Here is a 15,533-nt window from a genome sequence, read left to right on the forward strand (position 1 = left end):
GATTTAAAAGTTGATTGCCAGATCATTGCACAATACTGTAAATGGGGTTTTATAAGAGCATTGTACAGGAGGACCAGCGTTTTCTGCGGCAAAACGCTTTTCAGTTTTTTTATTATGCCAAAATTCCGGCATAGCTTCAACTCTACTACTTGAATATGATGCACGAATGATAGGTTCTCATCGAGGAGGATTCCTAGGTATTTGCAAAATGCTTTTCTGGCCAACTAATCACACCTCTGGATGTCAGGATACAACATATCTCCAGATGGACACTTCCCCCCCGGGAAAAAAATAGAACACAAGATTTCTCAACATTAATAACAAGTCGGTTAACATCCATCCAGAGATACGTCCCCTCCAGAACCTCCCTCAGTTTAGACATGAGCGTTGTCTTATCCGTTTTACAGCAACCAAGCGTGGTGTCATCAGCAAAGGCCACGAGCTCATCATCTTCACCTTCGGACTGGAGGGAGTTTTCATCCTGGCACAAGTTACAAAAGCGAAGATTTGTTCGTGCCGGGTTCAGCACTCGACTCAGATCGTTAACATGGATCAGGAAAAGTAATGGTCCTAATATTGAGCCCTGGGGGACGCCGCAGTTAACGAGAACATCGTTTCCAGGATCTTCTCACAAATAAATCCTGCGGTCCCTCAGATATGATCTGAACCAATCCAGAGCTTCACCTCTTATTTCAATACGTTCCAGTTTCCCGAGGAGAATTCAATGGCACATGCTAAAAAATGCTTTCTTGATGTCAAACAGAACCACTACAGGTAGTAGACCAGAATCCAAAGCTTTTTTCATCCATAAACTTAACGCCGTTAGTGCATCCTGTGTGGAGTGCCCTGGTCTGAACCCAAACTGGCGATTATTAAGAAACCCTTTCTTCTCCAGAAACTGGAGTAGCTGCTGTTGCATAGGTTTTTCAAAAACTTTTGAAAAAACTGAGAGAATAGAAATAGGTCTGTAATTAGCCGGGTCAACTCGAGAGCCCCCTTTGAGCAGTGGAATTATTCTAGCTTTCTTTAGCAGTTCTAGGAAAGTGCCCTTGTGCAGAGAAAAATTTATGAGGTAAGTAAGGGGCTCTGTGATTGAAGGGGCAACTGCTTTTAACACTTTGGTATGTACTCGGTCGAACCCAGAAGCCGAATTGCCTCTTAGACTTAGTACGATTAGCAGAATTTCAGATGGAGAGACAGGTGCTATTGCCATGGACATAGTGCATGCCGGGCCAAGGTAATCTTTAAAACTCTTCGCGGAATTCCCAACAGAATCTGCTGTTTTTCTGCCCACTTCTGCAAAAAATGTTCCCAATGTATTTGCGACGTTATCTGGTCCTGTTACTGTCTCCCCATTGACAGATAATTTAGATGGAAGCTCAGGTGGGGGGCAGCAGGGAGGCAGTATAGAGTTAACAACCGTCCATATTTTCTGAGAATTTTTGCCGCTTTCAGCTATTTTCCCACTAAAATAATCTCGTTTACCTTTACGTAAAACTGATCGAACACATTTTTTATATTTTTCATATTTCCCCAGCGGTGCAATACATGAGTCATATTTGTATTCTATCCACAGTTTATTTTTCTTGTTAATACACTGGAGCAGTTCATGACTATTCCAAGGGCTTATGGGTTGATTTTTCCATCCTGTCTTCCTTGAATGCTTTTCAGAAAAGTAATCTGTACATATTTTCATGAAAATGTTTTGAAATTCCTCAAACCTGTATTAACATCATCTGTATTCATAACACTTTCCCAGGATGTGCTCTCCAGATTTTGATTAAGAGTTTTCAAGTTCTCGTCATTCAGTTTCCAGGTAGTGAACCCCTGCTTAATCGAAGCATTAGGCTTTGGATATTTATGCTGTATGTTGCAATTTGTAAGCAGAGGGAAGTGATCTGAAGTGTCGGATAGCTGAACGGTGGCTGATGTTGGAGGCAGAGTCGAAAAAATGTTGTCAATCAGTGAGTGGGAAGTGGCAGTTACTCGGGTTGGAATCGTCGTCGAGGGGTACATATTCGAATCAGACATTATACTAAGCAGATCTGCCGCACCGGAAGATAGACGAAGAGTAAGATTGATGTTGAAGTCCCCCATTAAGATAGCTTCATTCCCTTGTTTATCTAGATGATCCGATATTTGGCTTAAGTTTTCCAAGAATAAAGAAACAGATCCTGCCGGTGGGCGGTATACTTCTCCAACTGTTAATTTCTTTTTTGAAGGTAAATATATTTCCAGGAAAAGTGATTCATAAATTCCTTCTATATTCCAGGTTAATTCTTTGTTAATGCATACCGAGTACTCTTGCCGTGTGTAAATAGCTAAACCTCCTCTCTTCAATGCTGTTCTGTGCAAAAAATGGGAAGTATATCCAGGTATTTCCAGAAGGGTATCTGTTTGTCTTGTTAAAAAGGTTTCGCAAAGTCCGACTACATCTGGCTGCAACTGTTGACAAAGAGTCGTTAGATCCGCGAACGATGAGCATAACCCTTGACAGTTCAGTTGAAGAACAGTGAGCTGAGAGTCAGAGCGTCCCTTACTTAAATTACACACTTCTTCATAACGGCTTCTAGGAAATTTACTTTTATCAAATAACGGGGTATCTGATTCATTATTAATTTCTAAATCAAAAATATTTTCTAAATCCAAAAAATTTTCTTCCAGCTCTACTAATCTAGCATTACTTTGGCTTGTTGACGAGGAGGCACCCTCGGGAGAATTAGAACAGGAATTCATTACTTACCAACATACTGAAGAGAGGCAATGGCTGAACCTTTGAGAAGAGCAGTAGACCACTCTGAAGTTTGTAAACCCGAACTTTTCTTATAACTCTGGAAAAGAAAAACAAAGCAAAACATACGAAAAGGAAAAACATCTCATTGTATAAACAGAAATCAAGAATATGCAAGCGACAAATTACACATAAACACTCTCTCATGGCGCAGTTATAATACTTTTTAAATTTAAATTATTCATCAATTTTACTACTTTAATTTTACCAATATTCACTCCTAATTACTTCAGTATTATAGCTGCCCCACAAACCTCACAAAGTATTAACAAAATATTAACAAAAAAAGAAAAATTCTAGGCGTCCGAATTAGAATCATTCGCATCGTCCGAGCCAGCGCGAGGGAGCTTGAGCGGATCGTAGCACTTGTCTGGAAACTTCATCCACTGAGCCGGCTTTGATTCTTTGGTTTCTAACCAAAGTTTGATCTCTTTTTAGATCAGACGCGTTTCCACTATTTTCTCACTCACTATTTTTGAATTTTGTAGCTTATAACCAAGTGATAAAAGTTCTTTGCTTCGTTTCTCTAGATCAGCTGGCAAGTCAACATATACGCTAAAACCGGTTTTTTTCAGTTTACCACACTCTTTCATTATTTCTGACCGATCAAAATTTTCAAGGCTAGCGAAAATTGGATCAGCGGACTTTTTTCGTTGCGCGCTATTTCTCAGTGTTGGACCGCTAGAGCCAGACGACTCGGCATTTGACGGTTTATTCGAAATTCTGTATACCACATTCATCCGTATCTCATTCGCGGTAGCTATTCCGAGTTTTGATTCGAAGAAACCAACTACTTTCTGACGGAGATATTTGCCATCTGAAGATTCTAGACCGTGGATAACAAGATTGTTTCTTCTCGAGTATAGTTCTGACCGAAGAGCGGTCGATTTAAATCTTAAAAGCTCGGATCTGAGCAACCTGTTTTCCGACCGTAGACGTTTATTTTCCTGCTGGAGCTTTGCGATTTTCTGCAGGACTTCGTCCATTCGGTCATCAAAATGTTGTTTAGTGAGTGCCATAATTCTCGACTATATTGCCACTATGCCTTCAAACATTTTCAAAAAAACATTGGAGTGATACATACCCGCAATGGCCCCTGTATGGTAATAGAACCAGCTATCACTTTGGGCTCGCTTTCGGAAAATGTACTGTTTGAGAAATTCTAATTTGACGTTTTTCCGACCAGCGTTAGTGAACTATCCAATCAGTAATTATGCAATTTCAAATTCCACTTCTCGCCAAAAGTCTATCACCACTTTTTTAACTTAAGAAAATGGGCAAAATAACCGAAAGTACACTTTATAGGAATGTGATATCAAATCAAATTTACAAAAAGCGATTAGGCATAAATATAAGATTTTAAATGAGCCCTTAAACAGCTTTCTTTTGTTACAGTAGCCTTCTAGTTTCTGCTAGTCCGTAGGCGATTTATAAGGCCCTGTCTTCATTATACCTTTCCAGGCGAAGTTGACAGAGTAAAAAGAGCTTTTTTCATCAAAAAACAATCGTTCCTGAAAAAAATGTATTGCTTTGTAAAGTATGGATAATGAACTTTATATTATAGACTGAAAGTTTTTCATAGTTGTCAAGGTTGTCTGCACTATTTTTTAGAGGTGTCTTATCTCTCCTAGATCGGTAATGATTCGAACTCATATTAAAAATAAGTTTTCAACTTAAACTAAGCAGTGACATTAAAACTCAAAACGAACAGAAATTATTCTAAAAACCAAAGTTTTTCCAAAGGAATTAAAGAGCGAAGTTGAAATTTAAGACGGACAAAAATTATTACTTCACAGCCTATCTATTATTACTTCACAGTATATCAATAAAACTAGTACAAATAAACCAACTAATCATGTTTCCCTAGTAGTAACAGTAGTAACAGTATAGTAATAGTAGTAACAGTATTAGTAGCAACATTAATAACGGTAGTAATCCTTTTGGTGAGTTTAACATGCCATTCATGATGCCCCGGGAGTTTAAGCTTGAAATGGTGAGCCGTTCCAAAAATATTGCTGACGTACTCTTTTGACGAGTTCTATCATGCGTACGCTTTCACCTTAATACACCATAGTACAAGCGTACTATCAAATTCTACCATGTGCGCTAAACAGTGCTCCCTAAATCCGGCCACTTCAATAGGACCCAACTCACTATTGTGTTTTCCCAGGTGCACCAGCGTGTTTCATTCAAGATTTAACTCTTCCATGGGACAAACATTTTCTTTTGTGACCTCCATTGAAAATGGGCTCTACCTCTCAATCACAAAAGCTTTGAAGAAACATCTAAGTGCTGATTTTTAAAGTGTGCAGGTACTTTTAAGAAGTACATGAATCCGCGTGTCAGAGAACTGGAACTCAGTATTCAGTGCTGTTGACTTTTTGTAGCATAAAACTCAAGAAATACATATAGTATTTTACTAGGGAGTATTGCGGATACCTCTTTATTTTTGCAGATCTTCCCTTGGCTAGCGTAGTTAGATATTTTGTACTTAACGCACGGTTGGTAAATGAGAGCAAAAGAGATACCTACTTCTCTAGCCCTCTGTTGACAGCTTTTTCCATTGAAAGCCATCGAGTATTAGTCAAAGATAGCTGGAGAGTCAAAGATGTACACTTTCACCTTAATACTCTAAGCCTTACAAGGTGTTGTATTGAAGTAGTAGTTGGAGTTGTTTAGCAACAGTAGTAGTAAATGTAGCAGTGGTACTAGTGTTAGTATTGACATGCATATATTACTTTTTTGTCAATTTATCTCTCCCTTTAGGTGTTCACTGAAAAGATCCAACTTAATGCCCAAATCCATTCTTGAGATACGCCCTTGTGATAATCTGCATCCACATAGTGTTTTGATTATGTTCAACTTCCCCCTCAATATCCTATAAATTTTCACCTTCAAATGCGTAGCCTTAATTATTCTACCATCATAGCAGTAGTGGTAGTAGTAGGAACAGTAGTAGCAGTAATAGTGTATTATTAGTACGAACGGCAGTAGCAGCAGTATCAATAGCAGTAGTAGCAGGTACATTTAGCCTTTTGGTCAACTCAGCATCCCACTCATGATATCCCAGACGTTTCCTCTTAATACGGTAAGCAGTCCCAAGAATATTGATTATACACCTGTATCAGCAATCTGTATGCACATAGTATGTTTTAATTCAGTTCAAATTTCCCCTCAACGTTTTCTCAGATGTTTATTTCAATATCCTCAGCCTTAGTAGTACTCGCTACACAAGTAGTAGTTTTAGTGATAGTAGCGATAGTAGTAGCAGTAGTTTTGATAGCAGTAGAAGCAGTGGTAGCTGTAATAGTAGTAGCGTGCAAATATTGCCTTTCTGGTCTATCGATCATCTCCCTTATTATTTTCTGAAAGTTCCAAATTAATATACTAAGTAATACCTGAGTTAAGCCTTTTTGACAACCCATATGCACATAGCGTGCTTTGATTTAGTTCAACACTCCCCTCAACATTCTCTGAAAGGATCACCTGAATGTCCTTAGTATTTGGGGAAAATAGAAGTCAAACATGCATACATTTTCTCAATAACACATACTATATGTGAACAATGAACAAATTGCCTAACTTGCAGCCCTTGCCCTGAGGCCTTGGGTTGGGTGGGGGGGGGGTGACATGTCAAACGCATCATTACTGGAACTTTCAACAATACTGAAAAAACAAATGTCTCAAAACTTAGCTTGGACGTTTATTTTGGAAAATTATGGGCGTGGGGGGAGGGGGGGGTGGCTGATTGCTCACAAATCACTTTGACTGTTGAAAAGAACATGAATAACTTCAGATTTCATATCAAATTAGCCCCATATGTAGTTTATACCACCACCTATTCAATTAAAACTTAATATGACCCCAGGGTAAAACTAATAGCCTTGCTCCAGGGCTCTGGGGGGGGGTCGTGTCAAACCCGGATGCATGGTTATATGTTTTTTAGAATATTTTGAACAAAATAGTTATCTTGCAATTGAAATCAGATGCGTTTGGTGAAAAGAAGGGTAGTTGGGGAAGGATTAGTTGACCTTCATCACTTTTGACTCTTAAAATGGAACTAGAATTTCCAATTTTCCCCCAAGTGTGCCACCTCTAAAGTTTATACAGCCATCCCTTCCATAAAAACCATAAATGCCTCCCGGGCATAACTTACAACCCTTGCCCCTTTTGGTTTGGTGGTTTTAACAAACCCAAGAACCTTGTTATATGATCTTTCTACTATTTAAATAAAAATCTCTATTGGTTACATTTCAGAAAAACACGACATATGGGAAGGGGTAGCTGCCCTCTGATTACTTCGACTCTTAAAAATGGCACTAGAACTTCTGATTACCAATCCAATGAGCCTGCTCTGAAGTATATACGACCATCCTTTTAATAAAAATCTTATATACCCTTACGGTATGACTTGCAATCCTTGTCCTGAGGCCTGTGGGGGGATGTCATTCTCAAAGACATAGTTTCCGGATCCTTCAACTACACTAAAAAAAAAGCTGCTATCTCAAAATTTTTATTGATGTGTTCGGGGTAAGGACGGGCATGTAGGGGGGGGGTGCTCTGATTTGAGGGCGGTTGCTCTCAAATCACTTTTGAATCTTAGTAAGGCAATTATAACTTCTAATTTCAAATCAAATGAGCCCCATCTGAAACTTAAACAATCACCCATTCCATAAAAACCTTATATGCCCCAGGGTATAGCTTACAACCCTAGCCCCAGGGCTCTGGTGGGTTGTGTCAATCCTGGAGGCATTAATATATGTTCCTTGGACTATTTTTAACAAAATGGTTATCTCACAATTTAAATCAGATGCTTTTGTGTGAAAAAGAGGGGTAGTCGAGGGGAAGGTGTTAGTGGCCCTCCATCACTTTTGACTTTTAAAAGAGTTATATTTATAGAATTTATAGTCACTTTTGACTGTAACTTCCAACTTCAAATTAAATGAGCCCCATCTGAAGTTTATATGACCATCCATTCCATAGAAACCTTATATACCACCGGGGCATAACTTACAATCCTTGCCCCAGGGCTCTGGAGGGTTTTGTCAACCACGAAGGCATTGTTATATCTTTTTTAGACTGTTTCGAACAAAATGGCTATCTCACAATTTCAATCAGATACGTTTGATGAAAACAGGGGTTGTCAGGGGTGGGGGTGGGTGGGGGGAGGCTATTTACCCTCCATCACTGTTGATTCTTAAAAAGAAGATTCCAATTTTAAACCAACTGAGCCTCCTCTAAAGTTTATACAACCATCCCTTCCATAAAAACCTAAAATGCTCCGAGGCATAACTAACAACCCTTACCCCCAGGCTTTATTTTTTTTTTCTACCCCAAAAGCCTTGTTATATGATTTTTGGACTATTTCAAATAAAATGGCTATCTAAAAATTTCTATTGGATACATTTCGGGAAAATACGGCGTGGGGAGGTAGCTGCCCTCCGATCACTTTAACTCTTAAAAAAGGACTAGAACTTTTGATCTCCGATCCAATGAGTCCCCTTCGAAGTTTATATGACCATCCTCTCCATAAAAACCTTATATGCCCCCAGGGCATAACTTACAACCCTTGCCCTAAGGGCTTTGGGGGTAGGGGGTTGTCATCCTCAAAGAATCCATTTCCGGACTTTTGAATAACGTTGAACAAAATGGCTATCTTAAAATTTCGATTGAATTTGTTTGGGTTAATGATGGGCATGGGGGGGGGGGGGCTATTTGCTCTCCAATCAGTTTTGACTATTAAAAAGGGAATTATACCTTTTTGAAGTTTCTACGACTAAACGAAGTGCCCTGGTATAAAAAATAAATAAATAATACATTGTGCCAATATCGTTCTTTACTTAGGCAGCACTATTGCGCTGCCTATGACAAAAAGGTGGTTACACTGGAATTTGCCGGAATTCCTATAGGGAAATGTTTTTATATGTCTGGCTTTCTCTTTGCTAACTCAATTTTACACGTGGAGTTGTTAGGGTAATTGTCCGGGGTAAATTTTTACCAGGATTGTGTTGTCTCAAGAATATTTCCGTGGAGAGGGGGATTTTCCGTGAAGGTGGAGCCAGATTTCCTGGCATTATTTAAAAAAGAATCAGAAATTAAATATTAAAAAAACAGTTTTTCAACTGAAAGCAAGGAGCAACATTAAAACTTAAAACGAACAGAAATTATTACGTATATGAGGGGAGTTGCTCCCTCCTCAACACCTCGCTCTTCAAGCTAAAGTTTGAATTTTGTCACAATTCTTTAAGAACGACTCCATAAACACAAGGGTAATTTTGTTTCTAAAATATAATAATTTCATCATATTTTGGTATATTGCTTTAGGATTAACCTAATTTGACTTCTCGAATGTGTTTGGTATAATGCGTATGAGATACTCAATACATCGAAAATACATTACCATTACATTTACGCTAGCTTTTTTTCTGATTTTTCACTAAGAGCACCATCTGTAACTATGAAGTTCTATTCTTTAAATGACTTCGATTCTGATTTGTCTGAGGGCAAAGATCTTTTCTTTCATTCATTCATTCATTTCAGTCATTTGAGAATTGCTCAACTTATGACTTTCATAAAAATAGATTCGACCTCTTTGGCTGCTCTGTTACTATGCCTTCAAAATTTAGCTCAGCAATTATCGCGAATTTTAGTTACGTGGGACAATCTTTCCATGGAAAATTTCCCGTGGAAGAAGGGAATTTTCCATGGAGGGGGACCTGGATTTTCCAACTTCATTTAAAAACGATCAGCAATTAAATATAAAACATGTTTTTTTCAACTCAAAGTAAGGAGCAACACTAAAACTTAATACGAAGAGAAAATATCAATCAAACAGTTCGTGGTAACGAACTGTAAGTAACGAGCGATCCGGCTCAATAGTAACAGAAACTCTAAAAAATAGGATTTTAATATCAATAGATATATAAAAATATTGGCTTATTATGCTGATTCTATATATTTACGTTGCATTACATTTAGTCTTGCCTATGAAAAGCTAGTATTGGTTATTGGGAAGTACACAGACGTTTTGAAGGGAATTTTCTCTGGTGTATGGGGGGCAGGAGGAGGTTACGTGGAGGAATCCTTCCATGGAATAACTTTTCATGGTGGAAGGGAATTTTACATGAAGGGGGCGCAGGATTTCCCAGTATTATTTAAGGAACAATAAGAAATTAAATTAAAACGGGATTTTAATATCAATATTAATATATATATATATATATATATATATATAATTTATTAAACCACATTGGCCTGACATCACATAAAGAAATAAAAACGAGAAAAAATGGGTTTTTTATAGGCAAAATTAAAATACTTAAAAAACTAAGCTAATATTTCTAGAGTACAAACGCCTCTCTTCTTCAGCGCGAAACGAAACGATGTATCAATAAAAGCCAAAAATTAAAAGAATTAAAAACAACTACCTAACAACCATAAAAGCGAGTTATTCGCCAATATCCGCGATGTGCACAAAATCCAAAAAATATGCACTGCCATCGACGGATACTAGCAAACAACTGAACAAGGAAAGGAATCAATTCATTCACTCGAAAAACAAAACGAACCAGCAATTAAATAAGTTGGAAAACTATGTCATTTGATTTCGGATTTTAATTAAGGCATTTCTTGCTGACACCCTTTGAGACCTAAGGGGTTGTTCACGTGTTTGATTAGATGACTGGGAAAGTGGTTCAAGGTTTATTTCACGGGTTACTAAAGTATTGGCTTCTCTTTTGAGAAAACCGAAATATGACTCGTTTATTCTTAAATCACCGGAATCTCTGTTTAAAGCTAGACCTAAATGTTGGTATTTATAAATTTCAACAGCTTCTCTGTAGTGCTGGGCAATACCTTTATCATTCGAAATAAGACTAGCTTGATTAAACAAAATAGTATGGTCTGGTTTTTCAAAAATGTGCTCTGCAAGGGCAGAGTCAAAATTTTCTGGTTTTTTCCGCTTTTTAAGTGTATTATTAATTGAAATAGAGTGCTGAGTTAATCTATCTGTTAGTCGCTGATTAGTTCTTCCAATATACCAAAGACCACACGAACAAGGAATTCTGTAGACACCGGAGTTTTCACCTATTGGGATAGGGTCTTTTCCTTGATAAATTTGGGACCTGATAGTTTTTCTGGGTCTATAATAAGTGTAAATGTTATTTTTTCTTAGATTTTTTGAGATGTGGTCTGAAATCCCTTTAATGTATGGGAGACCAAGATAAACTGAATTTTCCCTTTGATTTGTGTTTTCTGTGGAACTATCTGATAATCTTTTAATGCGTTTTGCAATTACAGAATTTATTAAACTAATTGGATAACCATTGCCAAATAAAATATCTCTAAGGTGGTTGAGTTCTAAATCCAAGAAACGTGTTGAACAAACTTTCAATGCTCTATCAACTAGAGAAGTGACAACTCCTATTTTCACAGCAGGAGAATGATTGGATGAATAACTTAAGTACCGGTCATTATGTGTGGGTTTTCTATATACACTAAACTCGAAACATGAATCATTTCGGTGCACCAGAACATCTAAGAAAGGAAGACGCCTCTCTATCTCTGATTCCTGAGTAAATTTCAGTTTTGAATCCAAGGAGTTGAGCAAGTGAAGAAAAGAACCCAGAGACTCGTCACCATGCTCCCATAAATAAAGAATGTCATCTTTAAAACGAACCCAAAACTCAGGCTTACAAGAACTTTGCAAAATAGCCCTTTCTTCAAGGTCTTCCATGAAAATATCAGCCTGTATTGGAGAAAGGGGGCACCCATGGAGAGCCCATATTTCTGTCTATAAAAAATGCCTCTATAATGGAAGTAAAAAGAAGTTCTGTTACAAAGGGCTGTAAGCGAAAGAAGTGTCTGATTCGAAAGAGTAGAATTTTCTGATATAGATGGGTTAGAATTAAGTTTTTGCTCCAAAAAGGATTTTGTGCAAATCGCGGATATTGGCGAATAACTCGCTTTTTATGGTTGTTAGGTAGTTGGTTTTAATTCTTTTAATTTTTGGCTTTTATTGATACATCGTTTCGTTTCGCGCTGAAGAAGAGAGGCGTTTGTCCTCTCGAAATATTCGCTTCGTTTTTTCAGTATCTTCATTTGGCCTATAAAAACCCCATTTTTGCTCGTTTTTCTTTCTTTATGATATATATATATATATATATATATATATATATATATATATATATATATATATATATATATATATATATATATATATATATATATATATATATATATATATATATATATATATATATATATATATATATATATATATATATATATATATATATATATATATATATATATATATATATATATAGCTTTAATTTCGAAAAAAGGAGGAAACACCCCCTAAAAGTCATAGAACCTTAATGAAAATCAAACCATCAGATTCAGCGTATCAAAGACCCTACAGTAGAGGTTTCAAGCTCCTATCTGCAAAAATGTGGAATTTTGTATTTTTTGCCTGAAGAAAGATCACGGATGCGTGTTTATTTGTTTGTTTTATTTTTGTTTTTTCCCCAAGGGTGATCGTATCGACAAAGCTGTCCTAGAATATGGCGGGAGGGCTATTCGAACGGACATTAAAATTTCTAGTGCCCTTTTTAATTTACCAAAAAAATGGAGGGCAACTGGGCCCCCTCCCACGCTCGTTTTCTCCCCAAAGTCACTTGATAAACATTTCGAGATAGCCATTTTCTTCAGCATAGTCGAAAAATATAATAACTATGTCTTTGAGGATGATTAATCCCCACAATACCCGGGGGAAGGGCTGCAAGTTATGAACTTTGCCCAATGTTCACGTATAGTATTGGCTATTGGGAAGTATACAGACGTTTCCACTGGGGATTTTTTCTGGTAGTGGGGGGGGGGTCAGGGGTTACGTGGGAGGATATTTCAATGGAGGGAGTTTTCATGGGGAAAGGGTCATTGCTATGAAGGGGGCACCGGATTTCCCAGTATTATTTAAAAAAAACGATCGGAAATTAAATAATAAAAAAACAATTTTTTTAACTGAAAGTAAGGAGCAACATCGAAATTTAAAACGAAAAGAAATTAATACGTATATGATTGCGTTCGCCTCTACTGATTACCTCGTTCTTGACACTAAAGTTTTTTTTTGTACTTTCATCAGAGCTATTTATTCTAATTTACTGCCTTTGTGATTAAGGAGTCATTCTTAAAGAATTGGAACAAAATTTGAAGTTAGCGTAAAGAGCGAGGTATTAACTAGGGTACGAACCCCCTAATATACATAATAAAAATATACAAATATAGAAGTTCGTTACGTAAGTTAATTCGTAAATTACGTTAGAACAAAATCTCGAGGAAGCCATTTAGCAAAAAAAAAAACAAGTAAAATTAATATGCAAATTTTGTTTTAATTCTTCATGTACGGTGAGCCAAAATAAAACCTGCATTAACTCAAAAACGTTCAGAAATTAAATAAAAAAAAAAGTTTTTTTAACAGAAAGTAAGGAGCGACATTAAAACTTAAAACGAACAGAAATTATTCCGTATATCATAGGGGCTACCCTTTCCTCAACCCCTTGCTCTTTACGCTAAAGTTTGACTCTGTCTCACAATTTTGTTTTTTAAAAGAATAAAAAACTTATAGCGTAAAGAGCGAGGGGTTGAGGAGGGGGCAGCCACTATCATACACGGAATAATCTCTGTTCGTCTTAAGTTTTAATGTCGCTCCTTACTTTCAGTTAAAAAAAAAAACTTACTTTCAGTTTTTTTTTATTTAATCTATTAAAAGCTTCACTTTTTAACCCAACCGATGAAGTTCTAATTTCTTGTAAGTCCTTTCTTTTTGCTTCTTCTCAACCCATTAAATGACGACATGCTTTTTGCTTGGAGGTTTTGTAACAAGTGTCTTTACAACTAGCACTGATGATATTTTCCTATTTTTGTAGAACTTCACAAAAGCAGCGCTTTATTGAAAAACCGAAATAACATACAATTTTTTTGCACAGGAGAAACTAACCACTTTATGATTGTTCTATTATATAAAAATAAGACATTTTAGAATGTTTGTAATAGTTTGAATTCGTTTAATTTGCCGCGACTTCTGCAAATTGAGCCCAGTTAATAAATTTTGAGTCCTGAATGGGAAATTTCAGGATTATTTGGCAGAAATGTCCAAAGGGAAGCAGTCTAACTTCAGAATTCACATAACTTGAAATTATCACACTTATAGACTGAAATACCTTGATTTCTGGATTTTACATTGTAATTTATTAGTGGTTCATTTCAAATGTTTTTAAAATGTGTTTCTGCAGTTGGAAGCTGAATATTATTAACTGTTGATGCTATGGGTGGTAAGACCAATTTTCGAAATTCTATGAAAGTTAAAAAAAAAAAATTTACCACAAATGAGAAAGGGTTACACCCCCTAAGCCCTGACAGGCTACAGTGTCATTGAAACTTTTTTCAAGAGGATATGTTGTTTGAACGGTGTGTTTTTTGTTTATTGTAGTAACAACAACAAAGAAATAAAAAAGTCGAAATACTGGTTCAGTTTATAAGAAAAAAAAACAGGTGCTTAGAATCAATAGTTTTATGATTTTCAATTCGAAAGTTTGCTTCTTTGTCAGTAAGCCAATTGTCAGATTGTCGGGAAAAATTTTCAGAGGTACAAAAACGTAGCTTTTTTTTAAACACATTTGTAAAAAGAAAAACATTAAACCTATAAGCAAAATTGCAACATTCTGAAATGACTTTGTACTGAATATGCTCAGTGACAGGAGTTACGAAAAGGCAACTAAGTTCGAGAATAAAATGGTCAGAGTGGCTGTAACTAAGGAGGGTAAAAACATCTGAAGTTGATAACAGTTCCACTATAATCACTTAAATCCTTTGGTTTACACATTCAGTCCCAACTGTCTGTGGAATTAATGAGCAATACATATAGCTAAAAGTTTCGTCTTGGACATTTAAACCAAAGTCCGATGAGAGATCAGAAACATCTAGCTTTGGTGTCCCATAATTTTGCCTTTTATTCCGCCCTGAATAAAAAAAGATTAAACAAAAATATTGACTTGAAATATTTGTATACTAGAGGCTATATTGTATGACCTCGCAGAGCCATCTGAATTAGATAAAAATTATACTCTAAAGGGGGAAATAAAATAAAGCTTCAGGCTTCCTTTAAAGGTTCTAAATAGAATTTGGGGCAGTAATGACTGCTACATTTAAAAACAGCTTTTAATGCCAAATCGAATGGCATATTTTTGCTTATATCGACCCAAACAATGCATACCTCTAAGAGTATGGATGAAAAAAGTGGAAAATGGTGTCATGGATGGGCAGGAATTGCCATAGGTCTGAAATGTCAAAACAATGTAGCCTGTAATCTACGAATGCTTAAAGCTAAGTAATTAAGGGGGGAATACTAGGAAAAACTTATAGAATACATAACTGAAAATTGCTGACCCCCTTCTGGTTTTCGCCCTACATTTTATTAAAATTTCAGCCCAACTGGAGGAAAAAAAGGAAAATAGTAAAATTGCATCCAATTTTTTATTCGAAAGTTGATTTTGTCAAATATTTGAGACGAAACATATGTCAATACACTTCATCAACTAGTAGAAAAAGACTGAGTATGTCACGGGTTTAATATTTCACTAATTACACTAGCAAAAAACGCTTCATATGGAGACTTTTTCCCTTGAAGGGTGTAAGCTACATTGAAACTCTAGATCTATTGAACTCTAGGTCTATAATTCGTTAA

At 36.5% G+C, this 15,533-nt stretch overlaps 1 protein-coding gene across 2 annotated transcripts in view; it reads left to right on the forward strand.

Annotated features, from left to right (window-relative positions):
- Positions 1 to 15,533, forward strand: part of LOC148956566 (nuclear receptor subfamily 2 group E member 1-like) — an 85,162-nt gene that overhangs the window by 37,450 nt on the left and 32,179 nt on the right. The gene's annotated exons all lie outside the window — the stretch shown is intronic.

Source organism: Artemia sp. Qi Xiang Cuo, chromosome 1 (genome assembly GCF_049724085.1).
Source record: "Artemia sp. Qi Xiang Cuo chromosome 1, ASM4972408v1, whole genome shotgun sequence".
Lineage (NCBI taxonomy): Eukaryota > Metazoa > Arthropoda > Branchiopoda > Anostraca > Artemiidae > Artemia > Artemia sp. Qi Xiang Cuo.